This window comes from Rhea americana, unplaced genomic scaffold, assembly GCF_003343005.1.
Source record: "Rhea americana isolate MKP2758 unplaced genomic scaffold, rheAme1 scaffold_44, whole genome shotgun sequence".
Taxonomy (NCBI): Eukaryota; Metazoa; Chordata; class Aves; order Rheiformes; family Rheidae; genus Rhea; species Rhea americana.
Genome location: NW_028186579.1, coordinates 3,559,456 through 3,569,788, shown reverse-complemented (window position 1 = coordinate 3,569,788; position 10,333 = coordinate 3,559,456). Strand labels below are relative to the sequence as shown.

General features: G+C 37.1%; 1 protein-coding gene across 6 annotated transcripts in view; it reads right to left on the bottom strand.

Moving 5' to 3' along the window:
* Window positions 1-10,333, bottom strand: part of PPM1B (protein phosphatase, Mg2+/Mn2+ dependent 1B) — a 69,746-nt gene that overhangs the window by 38,162 nt on the left and 21,251 nt on the right. For 5 of the 6 annotated variants that reach the window (XM_085315860.1, XM_085315857.1, XM_085315856.1 and 2 more), the window contains one exon: window positions 4,100-4,244. The gene's annotated coding sequence lies outside the window, so the exon portion shown is untranslated. Of the gene's footprint in view, window positions 1-1,179; window positions 1,290-4,099; window positions 4,245-10,333 lie in introns of all 6 variants that reach the window. The other variant, XM_085315858.1, reaches the window with a different exon arrangement.

Genomic DNA, 10,333 nt, shown 5'->3' with positions numbered 1-10,333 from the left:
AAAAAAAACCCACACACTTAGCTTTAAAGCAGCAATGTTAAACAGGCAAGAAACACTATTTGAGAATATACTGCAGCTACTTTAATTGGTGTGGAAGTACAAAACAATTACAGGCTTAATGTGAGTTTGTGGATTCTCATTCTTTTTCAACATCAGTAGCAACATCTGAAAATATCACTTCTGCTTTGCTGCAACTAGTCACCACTACGTTGTACCAGTAACTTTTTTTCTTCCCCTCTCAGAACTGCTGGCTGAGATGTTTTTGCTATTACTCTTTAAACTGTTCCACTGAAGAGGAGCAAGGTTAGCTTTAACATTTTCAAACTTTGCTACTTTGACTGCAGTAAATTTAAAAGTAAGCAGCTAGGCCAGCAGATCCAAGAGGATGGCAATATCAAGAGCAAGATTTAATAGTAGAGCCCTTTTAGCCTTTTTTCCATTAACATCAGAAAACATGCATGTTTGTGGTCTGTCTAGTAAGCTTTGGATAGCTTGGTCCATTGAAAGTTGGAAGTCCAACATCATTGTTGATCAGATTATATTTCTGAAGATACATTTCAGGGAAGCTCCGTGTTTTAGCGCTTGAGGTACATTAAGAGTTGGATACATACACTTAAATCACTGATAAAATACCAGAATATAGTTAAGGGCACAGGGTGACTGAACATTCTCAATTCCAGATCAAGCAGTAAGACACCAGGAAATGATGTTTACTGTTATTTAAAATAAAACAAACTAAGTATGAAGTTAAAAAACACTCACAAACCTTAATTTGCCCCAGTGGTGGTGATATTGTATGGGGGGGGGAGGGGGGAAGAGCATCTCTACAGGTCACTTCATAGCTTTCGGCATCTCAAAAAATCAGTTTAAATTATGCTCTATACTATGAAGTCTTGTAACTACCAAGCATCCAAGTCCACGTACTGGTGTTAAGTAGAACCGCATGAAAAATCAAGTGTGCGCAAAGAGCTTAAAAAACAAATATATTCACTTTGTATGTTGTGAGTGTATCTGAAAAGCAAAATTTAAAATATTTTAAAATTTGCCTTTTCACAGGCATATTCTTCACTTCATATTCTGCTTTCTGGTAATCTTATTATTGAAAAATAGGTTAAATTACATAACTGGAGACCTTCAAGCTCAGCTTATACAAGAGTCTCTCATGGATGAGTTGCATACCTTTACGCTGTGGCTTCTTATTCTCCTGGAATGCAGTTTGGTAGTCGCAGTTAGAGATCAACTCAGACATACAGGATGAAATCCACAGAAAACTTGAAAGTGGACTCAGTCTAGCTTTGCAACCACAGCAAATAATACAAAGACATCAGCACTCAGGTCAAAATGCATTTTGCAGGCACCAGACTTATCAGTATATATGCTTCACCCTTACTTAAGTTGCAATAAGTCAAATGCACATAGTTTTGTGGCCATAAGCAAACAAAACAAAAAAAAAAAAAAACATGCAACGCTCATCCTAACACATAATTCTGTGTTTGCCATTGTGACTTCTAACATTCAGCAGCTCCTAGGTCACATGCGCACCACAGCTAGGAACTTACTGAAGATGATGAAAGCAGATGTCACTCACAGTGGGGAAATATTCTGAAATAGTCAATTGCTTCACTGAATTTCACACATCTTAATTTTCCAGGTAATAATTTCAGTTTTTCTTTATTAAATTTTCTCCAAATACTACGAAGCCTGGGAAATATGATCTGTGAGCAGTTTATCTGAGTTACAGATTAACCATACAAAAAAGATGTATAAATACCCAAGCTGGTTCACTAAGTACAACAGCAGAGAAAACGGGCTATTGCCTCTAGCACAGCCATGGCTCCAACAGCACAGTAACTGCATGGGAACAGAGTGAAGGCTAAAGTCTCTAAGAGTCAAGCTAGCTGCTAGCTAGCTTGCTGAGTCAGTATTCATGCCCTTGCATCACTTTCCTGAAGTAGGAGTTTGTTGCACAGGCACCCAATTGAATAGGTCTACTTAGTTAAATTAGATATTAAAACTCCAGGCTTATCAACTCTGCAGTCATTTTCTGATCTTAACATGGACTCTGCAACCAGGTGTGGCTTTATTATAGTAGCTACAGGATTGCACTGTACTCTTATTTCTTACTACTGCCCACACTATGCCAAGTCTGCTATAAAGATTTATATGCACACAATATTAACAAATTCCTTTTCTTTGTCCGTATCAGCTCATACTTCCCATAGCCAATAGGCATGTTCTCATTTCTTTACCTGGCTATTCAAAGAGAGACTTGGATCTCTCTCCAAAGAGAGGCACTTGGATACAACAAAACATTGATCTAATACAAAAACAATTACTTCCTAATTAAAAAACAGCTATTTCTACACAGAACCATTTTTCCTGCTCTAAATTTAATTAAAAAAAATCAGCCATTTTTTGAGTTAAATTTAGTTTATCCCTTCTCAATCATAAATTTAACTACCAGCTGCCAGGTTTGACCAATATTTAAAGAAATGGCACCTAAGCTTCTGAAGGGAAACAGTGTTTAGCCAATATATAACTTGCATTAAAAGTTGAAGAATTTACTATATTCTTCATTAGCATGAAATAGTATGTCACTAAATACTATTTCTTCTCTATCCTAAATTGGACATTTAGGACAAATGACTTCCTTATCCTTTTCAACTTTGTTTAATAAAAATTTCAGATGTGAGAGTAAGAAGGCAATGAACGATAAGCTCAATATTATCAATAAATTGTTCCTAAACAGGTACAGAAAACTGGAATCTGTAGCAAGTCTGCAAAACCACTGTAGAAAATTGCTGAAAAAATCTGACACAAGGGATAGGGTAGATGAATGCTAGAGGTGCCTTCCAACATAAGTTAGTCTATGCCTTGCACATCATAAGATTTTTGCCCTTTTTTGCCCAACATAGAACACACTCTTCACTTAACTGCTACATCAGTGCAACTGAAGCACAAAAATTTTAATCAGCAAAAACAAAAACACATTTGTACCTTTTTTCTACTGCAGCAACTACAGAATTCAAGTCTCCTCCCTGGCACAAACCTGTTACTGACCTACACATCATCCCATCTAATAGGACATATTGCATGACTTGATATCAATATTCTAGATTCTGGTTCTGCCACTAACAACAGTTGCAGCTTAAAGCAATCAAATCTTACTGGCAAAGATACCAAAATGTAAAACTAAGACTAAAACACTAATCACAGTTCTGCTGATTCAGCATATGCAGTAAAGTGATTTTATTAATAATCTTCAATCACATACTCAATTTAAAAAACAGGGAGTAAGTTACTCAGAAACATACAAAATAAAGCATGCAGCCTTTGATAAGTATTCGTGGTTTTTTTATTGCGGTTTTTTAATTTAGTTTTGTAACATAAAAAATTTGTCAGTTTTAAACAAAGGAAAATAATGCAGATTTTAACACCTCGCATACAGTCAAGAACAATCACCTAGTAGTGGGAGAACAGTTCTCTCCTTCACTTTGCTTCATTTTGTCAGATAAAGTTATGCCAGAAAACAAGCTGCTGAAACATTCACACTGACCTGGAAGAAGACACCAACCTTTCCCCTTGAAAAAGGCATTCAAAAGTTGAAGTTAGAGTAGACTTGTAACAACTATTAATAGATTTTCTGTTACTGATTTAAAAGGTAACTTTAGCAGTACTGCTGCTAGCAGCTCATTTAAGGAAGTACAAGCCTTGAGGGGAAAAGAACCATGCACATAGACAGGACGCTGATCTCAGCGCATAGTGTCAAAAAGCTTCAAGAATTTTACTGACTGACACTGCACGGTCTTTTGAGAAAATACCTTCCTCAAAATCTGGGTCAGCACATATTTGTGTTTTGAAAAAACTATAGTTTTTCCATTTTTAAAAAAATGGTGCTTTCCACAGAAAGCTACACTACAGAAAACAAAATTACGCAAGATACAAATGCATTTAAAGAAGAAAATCCCATGTTTTATCCAATCTATTTTAAAACTTACGTTAAATTCTTAGTCAAATACAAATATATAGTTATAACACAGTCAAAGTATAAGTGATTATACCATCCCATAAATTTCTAAGAGGGAGAATTTGTTCTTACCTGTAGCCACAACCCTGTCAAGGTTCTAGTTCAGTGCTGAAAAAATTAGTTTACATTCCTGCTGCCAAGAAGCACGTAACAGAATGACTTGCAAAACCTTGAGATAACAGTACAGGACAAAACATCTGCTTTATTTTGGTATTTCCTAGAAAGAAACAAAGAAAGTAGTTAGCTACTCTGGATAGTATACAACAGACTTGTACATCATTTTTTTCAGGAATATGTCCTTCCTGAACAGAAATGCTTGAACTAACACTAAATCTGGATGTCAAAACCCCTCCTGCACATGCTCTAACCAGCATATTAAAGAGTCATGTTAGGAGAAAAAAAAATTCATTCAGTAACACAAACCAGCATCTTGAATGTCAAGTATAGACTAGATGATTTTTAAGTCCCTAAATTTAAGTACAGCCTTTGCATGCCTGCTAACATAACAGTACCATTCCCTTAATTTTATTAACCTGCCTATATGACAGAGTACACTCAGTGAGATTGGCAAAACTGAAATTCAAGTGCAGCATGTATGATTGTAAGCTCTCTGAAATTGTCTTGTATATACATACATCCTTAAGTTTCAGTTATAAAAGCATTTCATTTCAGCTCCTCAAAAATAGGCACCACTATACATCTTTAAAGCAGCTTATAAAAATTAATAATAAAATCAGCTTAAAATATAAAAGTAGCCAATAAGTAGCAATACAAACATGCACATGTACCAAAACATCTAGGTATCTAAATTCCATTGTTTTGAACAGGACACAAATGCCCAAATTCCTTAATGGATCAGAGACTGCATATTTAATCTCATAAACCCCTGCATCTCACAAAAGTTACCATGACAGTACACTGGTAGAAGGAACTATCACAGGAAAAATTCTGGATAACGGCCAGCTTTGTCTGGGGCATGAGGAAAATACAAGGCTTATTGTAAGACTGATGATTTTAAGTGTGCTATGATTACAACACATATTCCAAAAGCCTAGTGAGCTCTCATGAGTGGAATGAGGGATAAACGGGATATACTGCAGACCTTGACTGCAAGACCACTGACAGGAGAATGGAGTTATGACCACATTTGATTACGGCTTGACTCTTCAGAACACCAAATGCTGTTTTAAACCACGGAATTGTATCTATGTTTCCTGGATTCTCATAAGCAAGAAGTTTCTTGGGAAAAAAGAAAAAAAAAAAAAAAAATATGGTTGCACTGGAGCCAGGTGACGGACTTGCTTGTAAAATATTTCTGAATAGAAAAAGGCTGTGTTTCCATTCTGCGAGCTCTAAAATCAAAAAAAAAAAAAAAAAAAAAAAAGGAAAGAAAGAATATTTTTCTTCTGTCTGAAGAATCTTAAAGCTTCACTAAAGCTTTATGCAAGTAAAGCCAGACAGCAGCAAGCCCTCTATTTTCCCCAACATTCTCTCAGCTGACACTGTAACAGGATGGTTTCAGCCATCAAACTAAGTCAGCAAAAGTAAATTACTTCCTGTCAGTTCAGCTCCCTGAACCATCTTCGGAATCACAGGATCACAAAATCGGTAAGGTTGGAAGGGACCTCTGGAAATCATCTAGTCCAACCTCCCCGCTCAGCAGGGTCACCTAGAGTGTTAGACAGGGTTGCATCCAGGCGGGCCTTGAACATCTCCAGAGGAGACTCAGAAAAGAGCTAATGCCAGAAAAGCACAGCCAGCTGCGCTGCCAATTTAGATTTGCTCAGAGTATTGAGAAACTATACCTTAAGCAGTATGCACTCAATCATTAATGAACTCCAAAGATTCTTTTTTCTCCAAAGAGCTAAACAGCAAATCTGCAGTAAACTCAAGGCAGCTCTCAAGCCAGACTATTTATAGTTGTGCTGGACTGTCAAAATCCCCTCTCAAAACAGTTAAGAAGTTTATCCCCCNCCCCCCCCCCAAAAAAATCCACATCTGAGAACTTCAGGAAAAAAATGAAACAAAACTAAACAAAAAATAAATAAATCCAAAATGCACCAATTCACAGAGTTGCAGAAAACAGCGTAACTGTCTTTTCTTGAGCATATCAGCAATTAGGGCATGCAAACAGAATTAGAGACCAGAACTCAACTCTCAGTGTTTCCCACCTTCAGATGATCCCCTTAACCACCAGGCTACAGCATGCTGGCAGGATAAAGTGCTCAAGAGACTCATTTCTTCTGATGCTACTCCAACAGCATTTAGAAGCTGCTAGCCCACAAAAGTAGACCAGAAGACAAACATTACACTTCCGAGAAGCAACAGGCTTGACCCCCACCAAATTCTTCTGCTCTACAGAAGAAGTGAGAATATTCACTTAGCCTGGTTACAGATTGCTCTCTTTAGGGTAGATTCAAAGATAGAAATTTTAGACTAAGAGCATAATACCTTAAAATATGCTGCTATTTGCATAAGTTCTGTCTACACCAGTTATCAGAAGTGAGAAATATGAGTATTAAGTGTTTCAAAAGACGGAAACATCTTAAGATATACTCTACACTAAATACTGCACAAAAGGGGGACATTACTCCTACTTACATCTGCACAGTAGGAACTCCCACCTCCCCAAATAAGCTGCACTTTTTTCCGAATGAAAGACGGGATTCATGAACCAGCTTTGAGATAACAACCTATTCTTCCCAGCCCCCAATAATTCGGGTGTCGGAAATGCACAAGACCACACAAATTCACAACCACACAAAGTGGTTTTATCTAGATTGCCAATGTCAATCATAAATTAGATCACAAGTATAAAACTGAATGCTTCCTGCTTAAGGCTTAACAGAATTACAAAACTGTGCTAAGGATTTTATTTGGGCTCCTTAAGTGTTTGGGGGTAGCTAAACACTTAATACTTAAGTAGGACTAAGCTATTTCAGTCAACTTTTATTGATTTTGCTACTAAGATACAAACTCTTACTAGATACTAGTACTCTACAACTCAATAGTTTTTAATCGAGTATAACTGAAACATGCCTTGACTATTAAAGAATTTGAATTTTACCACATTTACATTACTTTCTCTTAAAGGAAAAGATTACAACTCCAAAGCTATCTTAAGTAAATCACTGCTAAAGAAAGAAAACTAATATTCAATAGTAAGCACATTAAAAAAATAGGCAGGCAAGAGTTGAAAAATTTGAGGAATCATACCATTTTATTCTACAGAAAGGTAGGCATCAAATACTGGTCTTTCTGAAGACTAAATACATATTTAATATCCTTGATGACTGATAGTCCTCAAGCTGAATCATAATGTTCAAGACAAAGACACTACTACATTCAATCCTCCTAAGTCTTCCAGACTCTGGTCAAGGAGGCACCAGTAATAGTCTGTTTTTATTCTGACTCACTACCAGCTGTGCTTCTCACCTTTCAGGGACCATCAAACCATTGCTCCCTAAAGGAAATCTCACTGCCTAAACAGCAGCAAGTTTAAGATCTTATGTTTCTGTATTTGACCTTACAACATCACATTACTACCACTACTGAAATCATCCGAGTTGCATGTAAATTGGTTCATGCAGAAGCCCGTTAAAGACTCTGCAGAAGCAAATAGTACTAAGGGGAGAGGAAAATGAGCTATGCTATAAATTACCACAGTATAGCTAGCATACAGCTACTTCCCAACTGCATGCCACCAGTATCTGGCAAATGCAAGATAAAATCCCTTTACTCACAAATAAATTAAGCTACTCAATTTTACAGTAGAGTAAGAGTATACACCAAGGGAGTACGCTAGATGCACCACAAGTTCATACAGTTGCTCTTCTCTAACCTACGTGACAAAACCTACAACCCATATGACAAACAGCCTGAACTAAAACCATGAGTTAGCTTCAGAATAATGACTTGAGACAATGTACAACTGTCATTCGAAAGAGAGCGCTGTCCATCTATCCTTTCTAATAAAACCATAATGAATTATCTATGCATTTGCCAAGTGCTTCTTGGTTCCAAACAAAAGCATCATTAATCAACCAAAACTGAGCACAGTCTTCATTTTGGAGGGCCGAGGGGGGAGAAGGGTTCCCTCCAATACTGAAGAAACATTGAAATTATAATCATTACAACAGCTAAAGGAAGGAGGAGAAAAACAGAAGTCTAAAACAACAACAAAAGAATCCTATGAAGCAATTTAAGTTGTTCATTCTTTTTGAAGCTGTTTAACTAATATTAGGGTTTGATAAAAGACACAGTGGTATCTTTCTACTACATTTAAGATGTCACTGATCCACAGAGTTGACAAACACCTTGGACTAAACTTATATGGGGTTCTGGTGAAAACTTAGTTCAGAAGTTTTACATTTGTGGTTCAACCTTTTATTGCAACTTAGTCATCTAAACTACTCAAGGCTGAATTTCCAACAGGAACACTATTAGCACAGTATTTTGTACTGTTCTAAAGCTCAACAACAGTATGGCCTTCACTTTCTAAATTAGGTCCACGCTCTTACATATTAGCTCACAGACAGTGGATCTAAGTTACAGCATTGAAAAGCTGACTTCTGGTATGTCTAGAAAGCAGTTACAAAAGCTATTCTGAACTTTTCCTGCAGACCTATCTTTGATACATACTTCTAAAGCACCCCTTTAATTCTAAATTCCCTAAAATTTGCCCAAAAGGCAATTGCAAGTACAAATGACAGTTATGTACATTTCTTTGCAGCAGTGGTAACTGAGGCAATAATCACCCTCAGCAGCCTCATCCTGTTTCCACATTAATCTCTGTCTCAGCAGCACAGATAGTTGTGCTGGTACACAACTGAATGCCTAAAGCCAAGACTGCTTATCTAGTTGATGACTAACTCAAACTATTGATTTATATAAGCGAAAGACGGAGAAACATCGAGAGTCAGCCTTAGCAGAATTGTGAATATGCACATATATTTTTACAATCTACATTTGCCTACAGGAAGATCACTGGCAAGCACTTCTCTGTTCTTCTATTAACAGATCAGTTCAGTTTGTTTCAACTATGATTAGCATAACTCCAGCACCGAAATATGGAAACATCATCTCAAACAGTTAAGCAGGACCCCTTTTCAAACATCCAGTTTTAGGAGCACTGCACAAACAAAGCCACCTAACATGTTTCAGTAAAATATGCAAGTATAAAACTTTTCTATTTTCACAGAATCTGATCTTTATCTATGTTAAGGGAAAAAAATCTTGAATAATTAAGAAAATGTGTTACATTCACATCGTAGTGCTCTTTTACTAAGGAAATACCATTTAAAACTACGAAGAAGGATTGTAGTAGAGTAGTTTTACCTCGAACACATTTATTGGGGACGCTAAGATTTCCTTAACAAGACCTTGCAGAAGTCTAACTCTGTTATCATCTATCTTGCATTACAGCTGTTTGCTTAAGAGAAGTCCCAGAGCCGCATGTTATGCCGTCCACAACAACGCAGGAACTGCTGATGCATGCAGACAGTGCCCTTTGCCATTAAGAACACAGATACACATAGAATACGAACACATCTTCCTCAGCCTACAATTTCAGAACTACTGTGCAGAGTATAACATCCCTGCTAGCTCCTGCAACCAGATTCAAAACTCCAGCTAAGCTGCACCAGAGTTACATGGGCAAACAAGAATCATGTTTACTGTTAGTGAAGACTTTCTTTTGAACACATTCCCTGAGATACTCCCCTGAGATATCTATAAGATAATAAATTTAAGATCTCTAGTCAGCAATAGCTAATGAGTCAGCTTGAAACTCTGTACATTTGTTGCCTCTGAACATCTGGCCTACAGATCAGTTTTTAGAAGAGTCACTCCAGGTGGACTACTTACATTTCATAAATATCCATCTGCTTAAAACAAGCAGAGATCCGAGCTTGAGCACAGTTAAATATTGTGAGAAAGAATTCACCCTACCTGTTTTCTGATAGCAGATTATGAAGCATATCTACTTAGAGAAGTCCCCAGAGCCGAGAAGGCTTCCCCCAAACCCTACCTCACAACACATCAGCGAAGCTCCTGCCCACTGTAGCTACTATAGCAGTATCAAATGGCACCTGGATTTTGCCACTCCTTTTCCCAAGAGCACAGCAAGATGTTAGTAAAATATAATAGCATTCAAATTTACAAGTAATCTTGGAAATAACTTTCTCTGTAGATTCTACAGCCTTCTCCCACGAAGCCTTTCAAGAAAGTATCTGAAGTGTATGGCCATAAACTCAAAAGCAGCAGCACCCAAGAAAGTAAGAGATTTCAGCTCAGTTAATTCCATAG